Source organism: Alligator mississippiensis, chromosome 1 (genome assembly GCF_030867095.1).
Source record: "Alligator mississippiensis isolate rAllMis1 chromosome 1, rAllMis1, whole genome shotgun sequence".
NCBI classification, from domain to species: domain Eukaryota; kingdom Metazoa; phylum Chordata; order Crocodylia; family Alligatoridae; genus Alligator; species Alligator mississippiensis.
In genome coordinates this window covers 258,492,522-258,517,299 of record NC_081824.1, presented here as the reverse complement: position 1 = coordinate 258,517,299, position 24,778 = coordinate 258,492,522, and the positions used below count along the sequence as shown (strand labels likewise).

General features: G+C 45.0%; 1 long non-coding RNA gene across 2 annotated transcripts; it reads left to right on the top strand.

Annotated features, from left to right (window-relative positions):
* The first annotated feature begins 1,994 nt into the window (after positions 1–1,994).
* Positions 1,995–24,749, top strand: LOC132247703 (uncharacterized). Of its 2 annotated transcripts, none has more exons than XR_009459014.1 (6): positions 1,995–2,514; positions 13,099–13,186; positions 15,777–16,082; positions 20,052–20,158; positions 20,797–20,850; positions 23,492–24,749. It is a non-coding gene; the product is annotated as an uncharacterized LOC132247703 (long non-coding RNA). The 2 variants fall into 2 exon arrangements; XR_009459015.1 differs by lacking the exon at positions 1,995–2,514 and adding an exon at positions 10,754–11,071.
* Positions 24,750–24,778: the final 29 nt, after the last annotated feature.

The window sequence follows — 24,778 nt, the reverse complement described above, 5'->3', positions numbered from 1 at the left end:
ACCAGCTGATGTTACAGCTAACTGTTTGTTACCCTCTAAGCACAAGAAAAGACACTGGTTTACATCCTGAGTACATTTAATTATCATGTACTAGTATTGGTGAAACATGGTAGTATAAAAAAAATCAAGTAGTTTTATGTTTAAAAGAAATGAAGTAATTTATGTGTATTTGTGTGTGTACACATACACATTCTTAAATAGGGTTCGAAGCCGTTTTATAAACAAAAGTCAACCTTGCTTGAAACCTTTCTTCCACATTATAATGATGTTGTAAGGGATGTGTGTAATTTAAAGTATCCAAGTTGTAGCCACATTGGTTTAGAGGAAAAATCAGGACTCGTAGTAGAGATTATATCTTTTATTAGACCACCAAGATTTTTGCAACAGCAACAAATCTTTAAGTGCAATCTTTTGGGCACAAACACCCATCATCAGGCATTGGAGAAAAGATTGTAAAAGTTCCCCTGGGGAGAAATGAAAGTTCATATTTCATAGGATTTCACAAAGGAGTGAATAGGTGGAAGACTCTGGCAGCAGTTCATAACTGATATGGCGTCTTATTTATAGTATGAACTCATACTGTAATATGAGTAATAAATAGCTGGTAGGGAGTTTATTTCGAGTATGGAGGGGAAATAATGTTGGGCTATATTTAGAGGAGGATCGGGAGGGTGGGCTGTGGTGCAGTTGCTGCTCCCTATGGCTGCATCATATGTGAGCTCTTAGCAGGGGCCTACTTTCTCAGGGTTCTGGAGCCCTGCTGACCTCAATGGGGAGAAAGAAGGAGGGGAAGGACCAAGAACAGCAGCTCTCACTCCCTGAGCTTGAGCTCTGGAGGCATGCAAAAGCAGGGACTCCAACTCTAATCAACTAGTGAGCTGAGACCCACTGCTCACAGGGTGCTCTGGTAGAAGGCTGTGCTGACCAGGCACTGAGCTCTCAAAGTGGGAGCAGAGGTGGACACTCCCCCTGTCCCCCCTTTTCAGTTTCAGAAATGCGCAGACAACCGGAATCTAGAATTTGCCTTTTGTTAAACTTGACCCTTCTTGTTAAGTTAGAGCTTTGAATACATAGAATTAGGGTTTTTTTTTTTAATAATAATCCATTTTAGTGAGCTACAGCACTAACTTGTGGAGTCTGATGCTTTAGACGTTAGTGTTTTGTGTTCAATAAAATACTTTCCTGAGTTTCCCCTGTGACAACATTGTCTGGTTTGATTATGGAGAATTCAGTGGATTGGGGAGCAGGGTTTTTATTTATTTTTTATTTCTACAAATACTTCTCCTCCCTGTTAAAGGAGATGGAGGCAGCTGCAGGCTTTGTCTCTTTCTATATTTGTTACCTTTTATTAATTTCCTGTATGTGGGATTTTCCAGGACTTTGTTATAGTTATGAAACAGACAGCACTATTGTTTTTCCCCTCGTTACTCAACTTACGGCATAGCATGAGTCTTCCCTGTCTCATATGAGGTTGGCTTTTCAACTGTTTTACCCTTTACTTACATCCCAAATAATGGATGTCCAGGATGTCCACAATATAATTTACCCTGTCCAATTTGTTTAACTTAATGCAGGATTTAAAGCAACTTGTAAAGTTTTCACTTTATTTTTCTTTTCAAGTTGCTTGTTTTCTAACTTCTCAAGAGTGGTCTTTGACCCTTTCACAGTTATACTTTTGAGTGAAAACTGTTTTTTAACACTATGTATTTCCCATTATTTAGTGTAACAGCTGCTTTGTTATAGCACAGCTGGGTATTACTTTTGCCAACCTGCCACTAAAGTACTTTCTGGTCAGCACCTTGGTGCTGAACTTTTGTAACTGTTTGCTAACTTCAGTACTTTTGCTCATCATGTGGTACATGCCTCTCATTGGTTTTTATCCTGTTTGTAACATTTTGAACCTCCTTACCTAGGAACAGTTCCTTTGTGAGTGTCCCATTTGGCACTAAGTATATGTAGCAGGCTCACCTTTCAGAGCTTGGGTTGAGTCCCAGGCTTGAGATTCTGCTGTTTTGATTGGTGGAGCCCATCCACCAGTCAGGAGGGTGCAAGAGAAATAAAGTCACGCCCCTTTCCTGAGGGGAGGGGGAGAAGAGCTCTCTCACACCTGATTGAAGACTGCAACTCTGTCAGGTCCCGAAGACTTCAGGGGCGGAGCCCTGGAGCGTATAAAAGGAGCTGTGTACCCAGCACAAGGGAGATGCGTTGGGGAGAAAGAAGAGAGAAGAGCGGGTCTTAGAAGAGCTGAGGAGAGCTGCCTGGCAGGGCAAAGCAGTAGCACAAGAAAAGCCCCTGAAGACTTCTATCTGTGGGGAGCTGCAGACAGCTCCAGTAGCTAGGCTCTTGGTGCACAGCATGGTGCATGGCGTCTGGACCCTGGGAGCTGTGTGAGATGGCTCAGGTCTGCAACCTTTGGTGTGCAGCCAGAGACACGGTGTACAGGCCAGTGCACGGAGCAGGATCTTTGGAGCCGCAAGAGACTGGGAGCTTGGTGCCGGAGGCGCTGCACGGAGGGTGAGAGACCCTGGGAGCCACTTGAGGTGGCTCAGGTCTATAGCTGCTGGCACAGGGCAGCAGCTCAGTGCAGACAACGCTGCCCAGAGTGTCCAGGAGCAGACCAAGCCCCAGTGCTGCACAAGACTGTCCGGACCTCCAACCCCTAGAACAAGGCAAACACACAGCGGTCTATATGGCCCTAAGCTGAGCCAGTGGCAGGAAAGCCCAGTGGCGATCAGAGCTCAACCTGGAGAACAGAAGGCAACCCTCCGGGACTGTGGAGTAGTAAATTACCCTAGAGAGAGGGTCCCCACTGGGGAGGGACGCCCCAGGGTTGCGAAGGGGCACCATGTGGGCCGCTCCTGGGTGATAACGGGGGGGCTTAGGAGTCTTTGGGGTTTCCCTCTCCTTTTCTTTCCCCCCACCTCCTTTCCTGCAGTGGTACCTTGGAAGTGGGGCCCCTGCCCTGGAGGGCAGCCAGGTAGTCTAAGGATTGCTGTTATATTTGTAGACAGTGCCTTATAGTTTATGTGAATAAGTTGAAGTAATAGGTTGTATATTAATAGAGTTATAAGGTTGCCCAATCAATATCCTTTGTTCTGGGTTGTTCTATTGTTCATCTGTATTTTTTAATAATAATTGTGTGTGTGTGTGTGTGTGTGTGTATAGGATAAGGTTATTTGTTTTATAAATTTGTATATATATATTACACACACACACACACACACACACACACACACATATATATATATATATATATATATATATATATATAGCTATGTCCTTACCCTTTATTGGTTTTGTTGTAATAATAAATTTGTATATAGTTAAGGAATTGATTGACTGGGTCTGACTCTATGGGGAATGGAGGTGGCCACTGGGCTGTTGTGTCCCTCTGCAGCACACTGCCTTGCCAATAATTCCCTCAATTGGAGAGGGGAGTACAAACCTGTGTACACCCGGGCTACTTATAATTTCTCAAGGCTATTAGTATTTTCCCCTCCTATGTTTGTCCTTATCAAGTGTGCCTTCTGGTGCATCTCATCCCATCGAGGCTGCATGTATATCATTCCAGCAAGGCTGCCAGATTATCTCCATGAACAGGCACCATCTGGAGTTTATTAAGCTCATGTTCCAAGTTTCTCACTGACTAGCATCTCAGACAAGTTCACAATTCTGTCACCATAACTCAGGACTATTTGTCTAATAAAGAAATAGAAGACTGCAGCCCATCATGATCAGGACCTCTTTTGCAAGCGCAGACCCAGAACTAAGGTACAGTTACAATTCCCTTAGTGATTATCATCCCTGATGGTCCTCTGTTCACTCTAGCAGTGAGGGTCCTACCACCACCCAAGTCAGATTACTGACTCTTTTTCTAGGGGGTTGAAATCCTGTGGCCCCACTTGAGCTTACCATGAAAGGTGGTAGAGAATTGCAAACAACTTCCTTCCAACAGCAGCCACCTGGGGCACCATTTACATTACCTAGGTTCATAGATTTCGTAGACATTAGGGCTGGAAGGGATCTCGGAAGATCAAGACCAGCCCCCTGCCCGAGGGGCAGAAAGTCAGCTGGGGTCATAGGATCCCAGCAAGATAAGCATCCAAATTTCTCTTGAAGGCATTCAATGTAGGTGCATGAACCACCTCCGGTGGCAGGCTATTCCATACCTTGGGGGCTCAGACAGTGAAGAAATTCTTCCTTATGTCCAGCCTGAAACGGTCTTGCAGGAGTTTATAACTGTTCAACCTCGTCATCCCTTGGGGAGCTCTAGTGAACAATCGTTACCCCAGATACTGGTGGTCACCCCTGATAAACTTATAGGTGGCCATCAGATCACCCCTGAGCCTGCGCTTTTCCGGGCTAAAAAGCCCCATAGCTCAGCCTGTCGTCGTAAGGTCTGTTTTCCTGACCTCTGATCATGCGTGTGGCGCTTCTCTGGACTCTCTCAAGCTTCTCCACATCCTTTTTCAATTGGGGAGCCCAAAATTGGATGCAGTACTTCAGCTGTGGCCTCACCAAAGCTGAGTACAATGGGAGAATGACATCCCGGGATTTGCTTGAGAAGCATCTATGGATGCAAGCGAACGTTTTGCTTGCTTTACTAGCCGCAGCATCACACTGAAGGCTCATATTCATCTTGTGGTCAATCATGACCCCCAAGTCCCTTTCATCTGTAGTGCTAACCAGCGTAGCACTGCTCAGCCTATAAGCATGCTGCAGGTTTTTCCTCCCAAGGTGGAGAACCTTGCATTTTTCAGTGTTAAACACCATCAGGTTCTCATCCGCCCATTTCCTGAGCCTGTCAAGGTCAGCCTGGATTGCCCTCCTGTCCTCAGGTGTGGATGCTTTGCCCCAGAGTTTGGTATCATCAGCGAACTTGGCCAGTGCGTTTCTGACTCCAATGTCCACATCATTAATGAAGATGTTGAACAATATAGGTCCAAAGACAGAGCCTTGGGGGACCCCACTGGTCACAGGGCACAACGATGATTGACTTCTGTCAACCCCCACCCTCTGGGTCTGACCACAGAGCCAATTACCCAGCCAGAGGATAGTGGTGGACCCGAGGCTGCAGTTGGCCAGTTTTGCCAAGAGGTGATGATGGGATACCAGATAGAAGACGTTTTTGAAGTCAAGATATATGACGTCAATCTCCTCTCCCTTGTCCAGGTGATAGGTCACCTGGTCATAAAAGGACATAAGACTGGTCAAGTAAGACCTACCCACAACAAACCAGTGCTGGCTATCCCTTGGCATGTTATCATCAGCAAGTCTGTTAAGAATGGCCTCTTTAATAATCTTTTCAAAGACCTTCCCCGAGATACAGGTCAGGCTGATGGGCCTGTAGTTTGTCGGATCCACTTTTCTCCCTTTCTTGAAGATAGGCTCCACATTGGCCTTCTTCCAGTCTTCAGGCACTTCACCAGAGTGCCAGGAGTTCTCAAAGATCCATGCCAGGGGCTGAGCTATGATACTAGCCAGCTCCTTGAGTACCCTGGGGTGCAGATTGTCAGGGCCGGCTGACTTGAAGGTGTCCAGTCTCTCAAAGTGTTCCTTCACAAGGTCAGCATTGATGGAGGGCAGGGAATCTCCCTCATCAGGCCTCCCCTGTCCCATAGTGGGAAGGGGCGTACCATGGGACTGACGAAAGACTGATGCAAAGTACCCATTTAATAGGTTGGCTTTTTCCTGGGTGTCAGTTGTCAGTTGTCCCATCTGGTTTAGCAGGGGTCCAATGCTGCCCTTGCTTTTCCTCCGGCGCCCCACATATCTAAAAAAGGACTTTTTCTTGTCCTTGATACTTGTGTCACAACCCAAGGGTGTGATTTTTGTTTGTGTGTGCTTTGGCACTGCTAAATTATTTCCCGCCACTCGTAGCTTTCTTTGCAGGGTGCATTTCTTAGTTACAAAAAGAGAAATGCACGGTACAAGGAGTTCCCGCCATTCGTATTCAAATTTGTGTCCCACTATTGGCCAGTTCTAAATTATTCCCACGTGGCAGCTAGCGATTGGCTTGCTAGCCGTATAAGAGGCTTGAGTGGTTTCCGCCAAAGTTGGAGAACTCCGAGGAGAACCCCGCAAGGGAGGACTCCACAACCACCAGGAGGAGGAGAACTTCACATCTCGTGAAGATCTCTAAGCGCTGCGGAGCCTATTGAACCCAGCGTGTATATCAAGAAGGCTATAGGGGTCTGATCAGCCTCTCGCCTCTCCCCGTTGCCGCCTGATCCTTTGAAGTACCCTTCCCTGCGCGCAAGTTCCACGGAGCCTAGCAAACTTCGTGTGAGTGTATTCAGAGCTCTTTGCTTCGAGTTACTTTCTTCGGTTGACACGACAGGCTCGCGGTTTAGAGCTTTCAACCGGATTGGGCTAGAAGGTTCACGGGAAGGAACTCTAGTCCGCCTCTCTCCTTTTCTGTCTGTAACTGCAACTCAAGCAAGTTTTCCTGCCTGCACCGCGACCATCTTCGGTGTAAGTAAAATAATCTTAAATCAACCACTAAGCGTCCGTGCCTAATTCTAGCATGCCGCCTGCCTTCCCCAACCCGGCGTGTCCAGGCTGCTGGCCACAGCCCGCCGCGCGAACCCCCCCCCGAGGGCCTCGGACCGCTCCCGGCCTGCACAACTTGTAGCTAGTTGGAGTTCTGTCGCAACCTTGGCTTTCCTGGTTCACTTCCTGCAGGACCGGACCAGTGTGGAATATTCCTCCTTGGAGGTGGATCCAGTCCTCCATCCTTTGTAGGTCTTTCTTTTTAGCCGCAGGAGGTCTGCTAGTTCCCTGGAGAGCCAAGGGAGCTGCTGTGCCCTTTTGCTGCCTTTCCTCCGAGATGGAATAGCGTTAGCTTTTGCATCAAGGATCACTCCCTTGAGGAGCAACCACTCTTCCTGAACTCTCCTCCCCCTGGAGCCATGGTTCCTTAGGGCCTCAACAACAAGCCTCCTAAGCTTGTCAAAGTCAGCTTTCCTGAAGTCAAGGACTTCTGTATTGCTGACTGACTTGCCAGCTTTATGGCAGATGGTGATCAGCTCGTGGTCGCAGTCACCCAGCTTCCTTTTGATTATTAGGTCGCTGATTAGGTCATTCCCGGTTGCCAATACCAGGTCAAGCAGCGCTTTACCTCTCATTGGCCTGTAGACCTCGTGTCAGATAGAGGTCATCCATGCACGAGAGGAAGCTTTGCGACCGATCGGCTTTAGCTTAGCACTCGTCCCATGAGATCCGCAGGTTTCGGTCCCTGGACCGATACCCTTTAATGTCTTCATCAGCAACTTGAATGAGGGAGTGAAGTGTACTCTGTCCAAGTTTGTGGCTGACACAAAGCTATGGGGAGAAGTGGACATGCCAGAGGGCAGGGAACAGCTGCAAGCAGACCTGGACAGGTTGGACAAGCGGGCAGAAAACAACAGGATGCAGTTCAACAAGGAGAAATGCAAAGTGCTGCACCTAGGGAGGAAAAATGTCCAGCACACCTACAGCCTAGGGAATGACCTGCTGGGTGGCACGGAAGTGGAAAGGGATCTTGGAGTCCTAGTGGACTCCAAGATGAACATGAGTTGGCAGTGTGACGAAGCCATCAGACAAGCCAATGGCACTTTATCATGCATCAGCAGATGCATGACGAATAGATCCAAAGAGGTAATACTTCCCCTCTATTGGGCACTGGTCAGACCGCAGTTGGAGTACTGCGTGCAATTCTGGGCACTGCACTTCAAGAGGGATGCGGATAACCTGGAGAGGGTCCAGAGAAGGGCCACTCGTATGGTTAAGGGCTTGCAGACTAAGCCCTACGAGGAGAGACTAGAGAACCTGGACCTTTTCAGCCTCCTCAAGAGAAGGTTGAGAGGCGACCTTGTGGCTGCCTATAAGTTCATCATGGGGGCACAGAAGGGAATTGGTGAGGTTTTATTCACCAAGGCGCCCCCGGGGGTTACAAGAAATAATGGCCACAAGCTAGCAGAGAGCAGATTTAGACTGGACATTAGGAAGAACTTCTTCACAGTTCGAGTGGCCAAGGTCTGGAACGGGCTCCCAAGGGAGGTGGTGCTCTCCCCTACCCTGGGGGTCTTCAAGAGGAGGTTGGATATGCATCTAGCTGGGGTCATCTAGACCCAGCACTCTTTCCTGCCTATGCAGGGGGTCGGACTCGATGATCTATCGAGTGGGTCCCTTCCAACCCTAATATCTATGAATCTATGAATCTCTGGGTAGTTGAAGTCTCCCATGACAACCATGGACCTGCAGCATGTGGCCTCAGCCAATTCCCTGGCGAACTCCTGGTGTAGCTCTTGACTTTGGGTGGGAGGTCTGTAGTAGACTCCCACCATTGTGCCCCTGTGATGTGTTCCCCATGGATTTTAACCCAGAGGGTCTCCAGCCATCCACCCTGGTCACCAATGTCAGCTTTCAGGGATGCGTAGCTCTCCTTGACATAGAGAGCTACCCCCTGCCCCTTTTGTCTACTCGATCTCTCCTGTACAGGGTATAGTCATTTATACCCGCGGTCCAGTCATGGGTGGAGTCCCACCATGTCTCCATTATCCCTATGACATTGTAATTATTTGTGTTAAGCAGGAGGACAAGTTCTTCCTGTTTATTTTCCAAGCTCCTGGCATTTGTGTACAGGCAGGCAAGCGTCCCCTTTCCTTGCTTACTGGTTGTTCCAGGGCTGGGGCATGGGTGGGCTCCCTTAAGTGCCTTGGCCTGCTGGCTTTCCAAGAGTTGCTCAGCAGGCCAGAAGTGGTGGTAGTTCCCCTGTCCCTCTGCAGGCTTAGTTTAAAGCCTGGTGGAGCAGGTTATGGGTGTACTGGTAGATAGCATGTCTAGAGGCCAACCTTGTATTGTTTATACCCTATGGCATAGGAATAAACACTTATTCTAGCATCTCTGGCTGGCAGAGGCAGTGCAATATAGATTGTCACCTATTCCAGCTAGGGAGATGCAGGGGTGAGGAGGGTAGTATGCAGGCTGGCAGAAGGCATTCTTGAATTTGTTGCTTCTCCAATTTTCTCCCCCAGTCTATACCCTAACCATAAGCATTCCTGATTCGTTTAATTTAAAATGCTTTGTTCCACTGAGACTGGGAAGTGGGTTGAACCAGTTTTTCTATGCACTTGAAAAATACCAATTAGCTGAGATGTACGTCCTTGTGAAATGTACAGTTTGGGAAGGGAGGATTTCTTATCCCTTTCACTATCATAGAAAGCTGCTTGCCCCCATACTGCTCTCTTTTTGCCTTGGTTTCTGACCTATACAAATGAGGCTGCTTTGTTTTTAGAATTTATCTGAGAAACTCAACTCAAATATGTCTATCATAGCAAAGCTGTCTTTCTAGTACATTCAGTTGTATCAGTCACTACTACCAACATTTTAAAGCTATGATAGAATGCAGCAGTGCTCAGCCTTCCAGCCTCATGGCTGGAAGGTCTGTTGGCTTTATCCAGAGTTGGGCTGGCACACAGGACCGTGTCATCCAGCCCACAGGGATCTCCGCGTATGCAGAAATTTGGTGGTGGGAGCAGTGGTGGCACAAATTGCCACGAGTGGCTCTGGAAGCTGTGGCAATTTCGGGAGCTCCTGCAGAGAGCCCCGCAGGCTGGGTGGTTCATCCTTTCAGGCCAGAGGTTCAGTGCCACTGATAGAGTGTATTTGGATGACCTATTTTAAGGCCTTCTTGTATAAGGTCTCCTTCCAGGCCCAGTGTTTTGTTTAATTAAATCTGACTACTTGTTTTGCTTGACATGTTGATTGCTTTCCTTATTCTGCTGACTGAGCTAGCTGTAAATGTTGACAAAAGATTAACTCTGTGGTCATTCAGAAACAGGCCTGGAATTATAAACAGAGCTAATGGGTGAACCTTCAACCCTTTGGCGGCAGAGGTGTGCATTTGTGAAAACAGATCTAGCTTGTGTCTTTGCCCACCTCCACTGCTGTCACGTTTGCAATTTGGTGTTGATTGCTGATTTTTGCACACATGTTGCCATGAATTTTTCACATCTTTTCTTCTACACAAGTGAAACAGAGATTAGAGGTCTCTGCATGGACCCCCCCCCCCCCAAAAAAAAAACCAAAAAAACCCCAAAAAACCAACCCTACTGTATACACCTGCAAGTTATTGCAAGGGAGCAAATGGAATTACAAGTGGAAGAAAAGATTCACAGATCATTTATGGATTACACAGAGTAAACCTCACAAAAGTCTGTTTACTGAGCTTAGTTTGGTGCCATCCTTGCTGATTTGCTTGGTGGTTTCAACTTCTATGGGTGTGTACAAAAGTTCTCTGTGCACTTTTTACAGCACTGTAATTAAGAGCACTTTTTATAGCACTATAAAGTTACAGTGCTCTTAAACATGACAAAAATGCAGTGTTTGGTGAGGGACCTCTGAGCCTCCCTGCACTTTCCAGGCTAGGAGTCAGAGGGTGTTCTGCAGCCTCCTGGGGCTTCTTCACTGGTCAGAAATTTGACCAGTGTACAGAAGTTATTTACGGTTGGTTGCCAAAGTGCTGTAAAATATAGTGCTTCAAAATGTAATACCTAATTTAAAGTGCTGTACCCATTTTTAAAGTGCTGAAAAGTTTTACGCTTCTGTTGAGTCATGTCAAAAAAATGCTTTAAATGGTGGAAAAAAGCAACTTCTGTACATACCCTATATAACTTGAATTTCTAAGCAAAGTTTTCTTCTACTTCCTTCAGCTCCAGTTAAACTCTGTTTACTTGTCCTCTCCTATCTTTTTATTTTGTATTTCATGCTGCTTCATCTGCTTCTGGGGAGACAACTAGGTAGGGTTAGTAGGTGACAGGGTTATTAAAAGATAGGAAATATCTGCATCCAATCAGACAGGAAGAGCAAGTATGGAAAACAGTGATACCTGTGCGTAACAGGAAGCCAAAGGAGCACAGCAGTGGGATTAAGCTGCAGCAGAGAGGGGCAGGTTGCCTGTTATGTGGAAGGAGAAACTCCTGTGAATGATTACAGGCTATATAAACCCAGCACCTGAAGGAAGGAAGGCAGGCCAGTGTGATGCAGGGAACAGACCTCCCTGGAGAGAAGGGCTGCAGGTGGCACCCTGGTGAGAGCTCCAAGGGAAGTGGGGCTGGCAAGATGTATGGTGTTACCCAGAGTGGGGGAGGGTTTGCTTTTTTTGTGCAAGCATTTTCTTGTACCACAGCGGGTGCCCCAGAAGCACCCAGTTTAGAGCCTTGCTTAGGGACTCCAGAGGGCTGGAGCTGAGCCTGAGAGCAACCTCACCTGGGTCACAGACTCCAGAGTCTGGAACTAAGATCGAGCAAGTCAGGGTCAGAGCCCAAGAAGGAGCAAGATGGGGGCTAGGAAGCTGAGATCTGAGGCACTGGACCTAAGGTGACAGGGGGCCCAGCCAGAAGAAAGGAACTGCAACCAGGAAGGCTGTTGCTCCAAAGGTTTGAGGCCTGATAGGGCCAAGCAACCCCTCTAAAGTGATACCATACCATCTGCGAGGGTATTTTGCATTTTGCAAAAATCTTGTTGGTCTAATAAGAGGTATCATCTTTACTATGAGTACTGAGTGCCAGATCCCATGTTGTACTCATCCACCCATCACCCCTCCTGGGACCTGGGAGAGCTGGGTTTGAGTCCTTGCTCTACTACAGATTTTTGGTATGACCTTGAGTATAACAGTAAACCTCTTTCTCTAGGTCCATTTCTCATTGTAAAAATGGAGTGTAGCAGGACCTGGTCTCTGAGGTTGGCCACAGCACCTCCTAGTGGCCCTTTTTGTCCTGCTTGCTCCCTTCTGGCCTTTCAGGGGATTGCCTTGTTATCCTGCCTGCCATGACTTGCAGGTGAAATTGGGGAGACTACCATCAAAGGCCAATGTGAGCTTTCCAGACACAGTCCCTTACCCTAGGGGAACATTAGCTCTCACTTGGCTCTGACCCCTCTGGAGCCCAGTTGTGCCCCTCCAGGTCTCTGGTGCCTTAAAGACTTTAATCATGGCCTCCAGCTGCTCCCACAGCCATGCCCTTGCCACACAGGTCTTACTCTTATGTCCTTCACTATACCCTCTAGCCTTATATTGGTGTTAGTCCTCTGAGTCCATGACTTTTTCCAGACTGTTACACTCAGCCTATGAACCCCATGGCTTTGGACCATGTAGCCCACCGGGTTCTGCACCCTTTCAGGGCTCAGTCTTGATTTTACCTCCTTCCCTGCTCACACACTGACCCCTGGCCCTTTCTCAGCTCTAGCCCCTGTAGCCTACTGGGTCCTTGACTGTTGCAGGACTTTATCTGGTCTCAAGCTCCTTATGACAAGGCACGATCCCTGGCCTCCAGAACGGCCCCTATCATCCATACCCAAACCCCTAGCAAGTTCCAGTCCTCTGCCCGCTGGCTCCCTCCAGCTTCTCTAGATACTTGGGCTGACCTGTCCCCTCCTTTCACAGCCCAGACTCTCTGGAGTTCTCCCCTCTCTGGAGGTCAGGGCCAGGCTGCCTCTCTAGCTCTGGAGCTAGGCTTTAACTATACTTTTCAGTCACTTGACTCTCAACTGACTCAGAGGGTTCTGCTCAGCACATCACTTACTTTCCTCTCCTTTACTGCAATCTGCCCAGCTGTTCTTGGTTTGCTTCTCAAGTACTTGCTTGCCAAAGCACTGCCCTCATAGTTTACTGCTCTCCCCAGAGAGCTGTCTGCAGCTCCTCTCTGTATCTTCCTCTGGACTGCCTACTTCTCTGCAGCTGGCCCTTGCTCAGCTGCCTATACCACACTGCAGCCCTCTGAGGCTGACCTCTTCTTCTCTAAGTAGCAGGGGCAATAAGACTTCCCTCCCTTACCAGAGTATTTTGAGGATAAAAGCATTTAAAATATTTTGGAGCTAGTGGAGCTCCATGTTGGCTTAAAGATCTACCTACTTGCAAAGCTGCAGGATCAGGGACTTAGTGGGTATGGTCTGGAGAATACAGATTTGTATTTTGTCTCTAAAAGGTCCTTGAATATATGGCAACTGGTAAAGCAAAACTCTAATATATAATTCTATATATTTCATACTCATAGGTAATGATAGTAAAGGAGAAGCATTATAGAGGCATTTCCAAATTTCTCTCCTTTTCATTACCAGTTGGGAGTGAAACAACTCTGAACCAAAGACGACATGAAGGTGCACTCTCTTCTCACCTTCTTATTGTATGGATGTTCTGTAGTTTCAGGTAAGTTTTGGTATGAGTGTCATGCTGTATAATGCCACAGGAACCTGTGCTGCATATGACACACAGCAATAAAAAGAGCAGATGTGAATACAATCAGCAACAGCTCAGTACCTTCTAGAAGCAGTGAACCAATTCTGCTGGATTTAATTTGGATTTTTTTTGCAGGGGGGAGGGAGAAGGGAAGCATATAGACTCGCTTAGTTGACTTGTTTAACTTGTTCATAAATATTTCAACACTTACAGTTACGTGTCTTGAGTATTACAGGGCTTGAAGTAGTAACTGGACAGGTTCCCAAAGATTGCATTGTGCAGGAGCCTGACTCAGCTGCAGGTGTGGGGCAGGGGTAGGAGATGTGGCCTAGCTCTTATCCTACCATGTAGGGGCAGGGTAGGAGGAAGGATATGACCTGGCCCCAGTCCAGCAATGCAGGGGGAGGGAAGGAGTATGGCCTGGTCCTGATCTGACTGCATAAGGCTTGGGAATTTGGCAGTGGGCATGGGTGGCAGTATTAATTGCCACTGTTCCCATGCTGCCAAATTTCTTGACCCATGGGGAGCCATGTGGGCCAGATGCAATGGATCCCTGCCCAAAACTCTGAGGCTCTGGATTCACAGACAGCTCAAGGTTTTACCACTTCACTTCAGCTACAAAATACATTACAAGCAGATTACAGTAGAGGTTGAAAACTTCCACTAGTAGGTGGAGGTGAGAGCTACTGCAGGGCTATGGGTTGTCAGGAGTCAACTGGATACTGAATAGACATCAGTACAGAGTGTGGATACCAAGGGGAGTTTGGAAGTTGGTGAGACATGAATGAGGTGACTGCTACACTGTAATATGAACGAAATACATACAATTGTATTTAGCTCTGCTCTGGAGGTGGTCTCTTACATTTTTGTCTTTACAGTTCCCCCCTCCCCCCCATCTCCCATTATGCAATTTATATGAAAAACAATACACCCATGAACAACTGGAATGCTCTGCCTTTCTTAGCTATCCTAAGCCTGAGCTTATATGGGGAGATAGCAGCATATCCAGGCCAGACACAAGAACCGAAGTAATTAAGGATGGACTTTATTCAATTAGAAGTGAGAAGAAAGTTACAGACAAAGCTTCTTCTTAAATGTAGCACATTCAGTTTGGGGACCAAAACTGGACTGCTGACTGGAAGAGGATGGGTGGGTTTGAACCATTCTCTATTCCTGGAGCATAACTTTAAAGTGCAAGAGAGCTTCCTGGAGAGCTGAGCCATAAGAAAGCAGTGCATCTACATGGTGACAGTGAGATGACAGTTAAGGTTACATCATGTTCAGCTAAGGAAACGAACAGCTCCTGAAGCTTCTTTGGCTTAAAAAATCCTAATGACTTACTTCAGAACAAAGCCCTAATGTCAGCTTTTCCTATAGAAAGTCTATTCTTCCCTCTCTTTATAGAGAAGGGAGAGATCTGTGCAACTGAAGTGAAGCCAGATGTTCAGGTCTTTTTTTCTGTGAGAAGGATCCTTGACATGCTGGAGGAAAGTATGGCATGTCCAACCCAAACATTTTGTCCTTTCTGTGGTAGAAGTTTAAAATAGATGCCTTGCCTACATGGTAATTTAGTGTCCCGGTCTTTCTAATGTTTGTTTGACACAGGGCTTGTTGTTGTGACATGTCCTATTGACACCACTGGGAGAATGCATGAACACTCAGTACTGGTTGCATGAGCTCACCCCAAGCTATTATGAATTTGGTGAGAGTGCAAGAATTTGTCTACTACCTCCAGGAAACCCCTTTCTTTAATAAAATGAAAAATACACATACTCCAAATGTTAATCTATTCCCCTGCTAATCATTACAGTTCATGACTACAATTGGTGCCTATGGCCTAATTAGGGTCTGTAGGAGACAGCAGTACCAGCGGCCAGTGATGTTGTTCGTTCGTTTTAGCAATTGTGACATAGTTCTAGTTGGATTTTTTCCCCCCGTGTTTTTTAGTTTTGGCCCAGTTGGCTGAAATATAGTATTGAGTGCAGAGCGAGGGAGTGGTAGCCAGATACCTCTTTCTCTAAAATAAGCCTTTATGCATTTGTTGTTTTATGATACTTAGATTAATATTTTGCACTATTCCTTTAATAAACATTTTGAACAAAACCTGTGCTATAAAAACTTACATCTTTGAACAAAAACATGAAATGAGTCTAACATATGACATCTTCTGTTTGCAAAGGTGCAAGATCAGGGTAATTTGTTTCATGTCAGTTTTTAGTGTCTGATTCTCACAATGTTACAGCATTAGGCAGGGAGACAGAGCTGAGAGGATGCACATCTATAACCCATATCAGTATAAACAAAAATAAAGTAGAAACCTTTAATATGAGAAAGGGATGTTTTGTTGTTGGGGTTTTTGTTTGTTTGTTTGTTTTAAAATTGATATTCAGACCCAGACTACAGCACCTGAAATCATCCTTTCAAAAAGTGGTTTTAGTGTGCGTAGATTTTTTTGCTAATGGAGCAAATCATACTGGGTGAACAATGCTCTGAAAGGCTGAGTGCTCTTCACAGCAGCTTCCTCAAACTGGTTGTCGCTTCTTTTGATTATATATTTCAGGTACAGTTCATCAAATGGAAGGAGATAATGCTTTAATTCCATGCGAATTGACTGCTGAAAATTCTTCATACATTAAAGACTTCATACTTATTTGGAAAGCAATAAAAAATGCATCTACCTCTGTTCTGGCATCTTTCAATAAGACATCAGGAATCACTAGATTTTTTGAAAAAAGACTGTCTTTGGACACAGCCAAGCCATATCACTTACACATAAATGGTCTGACTCTACATGACCAGGGAGACTATCTGTGTAACGTTTCAACACCTCAGTACACACAACTGACTATAACAACTTTACAAGTTGGTAAGTTGACACGATTTCTGCATGGCAGGACAGAAGAAGAAAAAGATCAGCTAAAATCTATGGGCTCTCAAGGAAAATTCTCTCAAGAGTCCTTCAAGAGATATAGGGAGGAAAGTGTTTTGTGTTTGCATTAGAAAAATATTGAGCTGGATCAAAAAAAAAATCCAGTGTTATCTTGTTGACTATTGAGATTTTTGCATTTTATAGACTTAAAGATTTTCTTTCAGCAGCTCTTTTTGGACTTGGCCTTGTGTGGGGCTGAGTCCCCTCAATGCCCACTGACTCTAGCTGGAACTGAGTGTGCTCAGCAACTTGCAGGCTCAGGCTGTCAATGCTGTGTTGAGGGAGAAGGTGTCTTGGCTACCATGACCTTCACACATATGGAAAAGTCCTGGAAGAACTACATGGAGGAAGGAAGAAATAATCACTTTTGGCAATCTTTTTTAAAGATGTCATTGTTATACCAATCTGTTTTTCACAGCTGCAAATATGAATGTGTGTGTACATGCATGTTTTATGGGCTGTAGCAGATTTGCAGCTGTGAGAACTCTATTATGTTATTTGCGTCCCTTCTTTTTCCAGGGAAGTTACTATTACTGCTTCCATCTCTTGCCTGGGTTTGTTTGCTAAAGGCTAAACCTCCCTCCCCCCCCCCCCCCCCATGAAATCCAGGTTACGAGAAGTATAATACAAAGAAATGATGAGGAAGATTTTGGAGTTGTGTCATTTCCTCTTGAAGTGTAAACTGGAGAACACAATATCCGTTCTCATCTAGCAGCACTTGAGAAGCTGTAGCAATTATTTAAAAGTGGGATTTAAAAGTCTGAAATAGGAGCTAGTTTAGAGCTCCAAACACAGTCTTAAAATGAGACCTTCTGAACGCTTTATCAGGCATCTGGGACAGACAAGTAGATCTGTGAGGAGTCTGCATGGGGATGGTGTTTGAATTGCATTTGTGGATTAGACCATCCAGAAATAAGGTGTAGAGCAAGAAGAGAAGGGAACTAGGGCACTCAGTCCTCTAAGACCCCCATTGATACAATATGGGGAGAGAGACATGAGGGAAGAGCCTCAAAACAGACATGCTGAAGAAGCAATTAAGTAGGAGGGGAACCAGGAGAGAGAAATAACTTTGTTTTATGCATGGTTTGCCCCTTGATTGCTGACCCCAATTTCCACATCAGAGCACAATTACAAGACTGGGTGTCAGAGGCTCAGAATTTGCCCTGCAGCACATGTTTTGAGTGGCAGGTGTCCATACTTGTCGCAGTGACCCGGAGATGTACACAAAGGGCTCAAGCCCACAACTGCTCAGTGCTCTCTCCTCCCTTTAATGTCAGATGCAGTTGTGATATGCTCACCCCGCTGCAAGGCCAATCCTTGGTATCCTCCATCAACATATCCTATGGAGCAGTGGTTCTCAAACTTTTCTTTCTGTGGACCACTTGAAAATTGCTGAGGGTTTCAGCAGACCACTTAAACTTTTTTTGTTCTACAAATCACAGCGCATGACTCATATTTCAGTAGATTTACCTTTCTAATATGGTGGATGTGCCTGTTTTTTTTAGCAAAGCTCTGGGAAGTTGGGTGTAATGTTTGTCAGCTTTAGTCTTAGGTCACCTTTCTGTGGACCACCTGAATGGAGCTCGCAGACCAGTGGTGGTCCGTGGACCACAGTTTGAGAACCTCTGCTATGGAGCGTATCGTTGTTCTACCACCGTCAGCACAGTGCACTTAGTCTATGTTCAATGTTAGGTTAGAGGCTGTAGCAGGACTAGCCCCTGAGGATGGCTGTGGTGCCCCTTGGTGGTCGAATTAACCTTGTCCTGTGTACTGTGGTCTCTGAGGCCCCTGCCTAATCTGCACCTGCCATGCTTTCCTGGATGACCTATATCTATTTAGGAGGCTGCCCTTGGAAACTCAGACTGAGCCTTGGCTGCTCTCTTCCAGTTTGGCCTCAGCCATTCATGCTTCTATTCTCTCTCTTACACACACACATGCAACAGTGGGCTCCAGCCTAATTTCTCTGGGCCCCCCACTCCTAGATAACAATCTTTATGCCTTGCTGGCACTGCTGTCTCCTACAGACCCTAATCAGGCCTTTGGGCACCAACTGTAGCCCTATTGGCCTTAATTGTGGCCTCCAGCCTCCCCCATAGTCATGCCTACATCTTGCAGATCTTACTTTAGCTCAACTCACCAGGTCCACTCCTGGCTTCAGCCCACTAGGTCCCTGACCCTTACAGATATGTTCTCTTGCTTGAGTCCTCTGGTTCCCTGAGCCTACTATATGCAGGGCTAGTTTACTTACTTACTGGGCTTCTGGCCCTTTCTTGGCTTTAGCCCACTGGACTCCTGGTCCTTTCAGGGCTTTGTCTTGGTTTCAGCCCCAACACAGAATACCTTCTGGGCATCCTTTGTGGCACCCAGGCTCCTATAGCCCCCCAAAAGAGCACCCTGCTGGCACCCCTCCATGGCTACCTCCTTTTCCCCGTTAAGCCACATTGAATCTTGTGGTTAAACAAAACACAAAGACAAACCCATCAGTCTCTAACCCTCACCTCAGGTTTCTTTGCCATGATGAAACCTCATCACCAATCAGCTGGCTCGCTCCTAGCCTTCAGGGTACCTTTCTAGGTCTGCAATCACCACTCTTGCAGCTCAAACTTGGAAGAACCTCTTCTCCATCCAAAGGTCAGGACCATACTGAGACCTCTAGCTCAGAGGCTAAGCTTCTTAGTAGTCTGGACTCCACTCCTGCCAATCACATGGCCTCCACCTAACCCTGGAGTTTCTTCTTAGCCCATTACTCAGTCTGCTCTGAGCTATTGCAGTTTGCCCAGCTGGCCTTCACCTCCTCTTTAACTAACGTCCTGCTTAGAGCAGTGCCCTATACCTTACTGCAGGGGCACTGTGTCCCAGAAAGCTGTCTGCATCTCTTTATCTTTTCTGTGTAGCTGGCCCTTAGTCAGCTGCTTGCTCTAGAAGGCTAAACTTTTCCTGCTAACTAAGCTCCCTTGACCCCTGTTACAGGAGAGGTCTGTAGGATTGTATCAGGTAGCCAGGAATTGTATTCTAGGTGATGCTCATTAGTTCTGTAAAAATCTGTGTTTCAAGTTTGCTAAAAGTTACTGTTGAATATATTACTGAATCGTTCCTGAAAAAGCAAATCAATGGGAGTATTCATGGCATTGGACACTACAGCAGAGATTGTGATTACAGGATCGGGCCATTAAGCTTCTTTTTGAGAAACCCACCCACCCATGCTATAAATAAGAGAATAGCCAGAACTCGGAACTGAAATGAAGGAAGTAAATGTAAAGCGGCATGCTTTCAACGATATGGATTTAAAATGTACTTAATATTTTTAAGCTGTATTCTTTTGAGACTGCAGAATACTAGAGGTAATATAAAAAATTATTTCAATTTAAGTGTAAGATTATGATAATATTAAAGGACAGAGCAGCATGGGTCTCACCTGAATGACAATTTTATGAATTACAAACTAGAAGAAAAATGAATAGATCTACACTTGGGGGGGCTATTGTATGCATTGGGGGAATCAGGTGGCATCAGGGGACATGGGGGAATCAGGTGGCATCTATAGGAGGAGGGGGTGGGGGGAGATAGCGTCTGGAGGGGGATGGAGAGGGCAGGCAGTGTCTGCGAGAGGAATGGGGGCAGGTAGCATCCACGGGAGCAACCAGGGGGCAGGCAGAGTCCATGGTGGTTTGGGGAGGTCTAGGAGGGTTTGGCAGGATCAGAAGGGCAGACAGGGTCCACAGGGAGGCTTTTGGGGAACCAGGGGCTTTCCAGCAAACCTACCCTGAGGTAAAATAGATTAGATTGGGTAGCCATTTTTGACATGATCTCACTAATCCCTGCAAATGTCTGCACTTAGCCATTAAGTAAACAGTATTAGCTTTCTAATTTAATCTTATGAAATTAATCAGAAATACATATTTTTAGAAAAAAGGACAAGGACAAACACCAAACTAGTTGTAATGCTCACCAGCAGTGTGGTCACCGTGGTCAGCTTTGTTGCCGTCATCACTGCTATATATTGCCTTCCAAAGGTGCGTATGACTGTGAGTGTTAGAAAACTCCCTTCCACACACTTTACTATAGGATTTATGTAAAAATACAACTCCAGATGTTAAGGTCAAACCAGAATGTGGACATTTGACAATATAACTTTGGGTTAAAAAACTGGCAAAAGACTGGAAATGTAAAATGAAAAAAAAGAAGAAGCTGTAGTGAGTATTCCCCTCTTCCAGCCACTTCATGTGGCTGGCAATGCCCTCTGTGTACAGTTTTTGGGTTGCACTACTTTGGGTGGTGACTTGGCCAAGTGCTTCTCTTGAGCATCACATTGTACTTAGCTGAATTATAAATGCCAGAACAAGGTTGAGTGCAAAATCAAAATTAAGAGAAGAAACTGCATTCAAGCATATCTAGGTTGCACAATGGCAAAAAAAAATATTCTGGATTTGCCTAGTTTGTATCATATCGAAGCAGCAACAGATGCTTACATCTCCAGAAATCCCTGAAGTATTTTGTCTATTCCTGACTCCTGGGGCACTCCTGGTAGCCCAATCAGGGAAGGGTAGATCCTAATTCCCTTTCAACCTTTTGTAAGCTTGTCAGTATTTCACCATATTTAGCTTTGTCATGTTACGAAAATTACCTCTGTTCATTTTTTTTCTGTCCACAGAAAAGACACACTAATCAAAACAGGAGTGAGAGAAATAGTTTGCCACCTTAACAGGTAAGGAGTATTTTGTCTTTCAACTTGCTTCTAGGCCTTAAAATAAATTTGACTGAGTTCAGATCTGAGCTTGTGCATGCTCTGGGATATCATTGCTACCTCTGATGTGGATTGTGTTCTCAAAGGTCATCTGTAAGCAAGAGAGGGAGTATGTAGTTCCTGGGATCCTGTGTCTGTATTTTAGGTTGTTGGTGTTTATGCATAAATGCCCTCAGTAGCCTGGGGCTTGCTTATTAGTAATCTATTGTCTTCCTTATTTATTTCCTGCATATGTAATTGAGAAATGCAAACACCCATACTGTTGATTCCTTGAGTAACAGTTTCCAAGGCTTGTGGACATTTCCTTTCCATGGAGGCTCATGACTAGGCTCTGGAAGGCTGCCATGGAAGGCTCTGCTCTCAGGCAGTGCCAAACTGGGTGAGCCTCGGGGTAGAATATACTGAGAATGACAATCTAAGAATAAAGATGTCTTTATAAAACCAGATTTTCAACCATTTTAAGTTGGTGTACATGCATTAACCCCAAGCAAGCAGTGCCCATTTATAGCATTCTGTTGATCTTCTGTGGTACCTGACACAACAGTATTTTGTTCTGTTTAGAATAGGAAAGAGCAGATTCTTACAGCGTGTATTTTTCTCCTTGCTATTCTCTCATCCTCATGCAGAGATTTTCAGTGTTGTGGTCTTAATTCCTGCATTGGAGCTCTGTAAGACTCCCTACCATTGTGAGTGGGGTATTGAGACAGACCCACCCCAGCTCTCCATTTTATTGTTAATTCTCTTGTACTCCGGATACCAAAAGAAAACAAAGCAACTTTTTTCTTTGCTTTGAGCTCCTACTAGCTCAATCCGGACAATGGTTTCCTCTGAGACTATCTACTTGTTTTGCATAGGGAACATTATGGTTTCATTTTCAAACTTTTTGTTAAGGATACATAATCCTGGCTTGAGGGGCACCTTCTAGCCCAAGCCTACTCCCCTTAGCTTGGAAGGTCTTCTGAGCTAAACTCCTCAGCAGTTTGTTCCCTCTCTTCAATGTGTTTCAAATTCACCCAAATGCTCCAGAACAAGCACAAGCAACAGTCCCAGAATTCCCTGTCTCTGATGACTAAAATTAAAGCCAAACATAGGAAGGAAGTAGTGGGCGGACTTGTTCCTAAGGCAGCTCTACTCTAGGAAGCTTCCCTTTTTGTTCCTTTTTTTTAAATTAATAGGTCTACTTTATCTGTCCTATTGTCTAGTATGTTGCCAGCAAGCAGAGAGCTAGTTGAGTGTAACCTTCAGGGTTGCTCTCAACGGAGATATAAGGATATACACAGAATAGAGATGCTGGGTAGAGAACTCAAGTAACAGGTCTTCTAATTACCACAGCCCTGTATTTGCTGTCAGCAAGCACCAGACATAATGACAACAGGATCTTTGGAGTGAGAATTAAAGCTATCCTAGTGTGTTGTATGCAGTGGACAGGAGAAGGCTGGATGGGAAAGGAGTGGAGAGACAGAGAGAGAAATGGAAAGAGAGTGAGCGCAAGAGAGAGAATGAGAAAGAGAGAGTGAGTGAGAGAGCGAGAGACAGTGAGAGAGAGAGCAAGAAAGAGTGAATGAGACTGAGAGTGAATGAGTGAGAGTGCAAGCGAGTGAGTGAGCAAGCAAGAGAGAGAGAGAGAGAGAGAGTGAGCACATGCACTTGTGAGCAATGTGGAATAATCCCATCATTTATGTATTAATATAGTTGTTATACGTTAAACAGTCTAAAGGTCACGTAAGTGTTCAGTATTCTACTAGGGGCAAGCATTACAAATATTAAACTAGGAAATCATTTTTATCTAACCTAAATTAAGTGTGTGGGGGGGGGGGGCGCGGGGTTGCTTGGACCATTTTTGGACCATTTTGCTCGGACCATTTCTATCATTTCTGCTATTTCTGAACAAGGAGACATTTAATTACTCCCTAATTTGACCCGAGTGAAAAGTGGCTAACATGCCCATCAGCTCCTTGAGGTTTCCTCAGTGACCTTGCCACTCAAAGACCAATGACACACTGCGGGTAGCCTCCAATACCCTAGAACAAGATTTCATTATAATATCAATTAATTACACTCCATTACTGGTCCTCTGACATTGTGATCTACTACTGGCTCCAATTTATTGTTGTTTCTCTTGGTACCTTTGATAGAGAGAATCAAGGAAGGTGCCTGAAGAGAAAAGGGACTGAATAGTATAAGAATTTAAGGGAATTTAATACTTAAATATTTACACAGTAGGAAATAAACATGGCAATGAACACACTATGTAAAACTACATCTTTTGGCATAGTTTAAAGTAATCAAAATGGCCTAAAATTAGAAAGGGCCAAATTTAATACAGTCTTAAGTAAGACTGTTTACGCCTGAAATTTACCTCAGTCAGTCATTTTGTTTTGCAAATTATTCAGATAAATAAAACACTTTTTTAGCATAAGGAAAGGAGGAGAAATATTCCTGCCTCTTCCATCCATTCCCCCTTATGTCATCTGAGATTTTACATGACTAACATAAACACTGGAAAGTGTACTTGCATTTCTGATTTTGAACCCACCCTGTGTCTTCTAATTTTTACATATTTGCTAGATGTAATGAACTTTGCCTTTTCTGTATTTTCCAGAAGAGGAATCATCATCAAAATGTTCCTTTGAATTCAACAATATAACCTCATCATCTATACAACTGTTATCTAAAGATACAGACCAAGAGAAATTTGAAAAAAAGGAAGAGAATTCTTCAAAATTATGTATTCCATCTATATTTATAGTTTTATTATGAAACAAACATAGAAGTACCTTTATGCACTGACTTATTGATTAGGCAGATGAAAAGCAGAGTATCACAAAGACTCATCCTGGACTATTTGAACAAAGTTTTAGGAAGCATGATAAAAATCTTTTTTACTAAAGCAGTGAGAGAAGACTCTTCCTCGTTACAATTTGTATATGGCTATCTTAAGAAAACTTGAAGAGGGGTTGAGGTAGTCCTTAATCTCCCTGGAAAATAGATTCATAGATGTTTGGGTTAAAAGGGACCTCAGTAGATCATTGAGTCCAACCCCCTAAACCTGGGCAGGAAAGAGCGCTGGGGTCAGTAAGGGAATTGTTTCATTTACTGTAAACACTTTACTGAATACTCTTCATCATCTGCCAATGTAAATAGGTGAGTTTCTAGTCACCATTCTCTGTGTGCATTCATGTATTTGGCACACACAAAACACAGAAACAGTTAACCATTGTCATAAACTGCTCTAAAAGACACAGCTTCACGAAATTAAAGCTCAGTTAGAATCTGAGACTTTTCACACACTGTTTTCCATTGCAGAGATAACATCAGCCCTCCACCCAACACTTTTATACTTTCAACTTTTCAAAGCAGAAGTGCTCACGTCGTGGCCTTGTCAGATTCTAATGAATCTGCGAATTCTGCTAACCACCTGTCATCAACAGTCTCAGACAGGACATGAGAAGAAGAAGAAAACTTTCATAAAGAAGTCCTGCCCAGGAGTCCCTGTGTCTTGTTTTACGCTTGCTTTGGCATTAGATGATACTGTAGAAAACTTGCAGGTCAATATGTTGACTGTGGGGGATGAACTGCCAGTGGGTCCCCATGCAGTACCATATTCTGGTAAGGAACTTGGGAAGCCAGGATGAGTGTGAATAAGTGCAAAGGGCCACAGATATGTGTAGAGGATTGCTTTAACCATTAGATCATACTGCTTTAAAAATCCCAACATGAGGATGGCAGACTGCAAGGATTTGTACATGTGCGTAGGTTTGTTTATTTCCATTACTGCCACTTGGGATTTGTTTCAAATAAATGAACAGGGCAGTCAGCAGGATTTAATCATTTTTTGATCCCTGGGGCTGGCCCCCGAATAGCACAATAGAAGGAAAAGCACTGCACA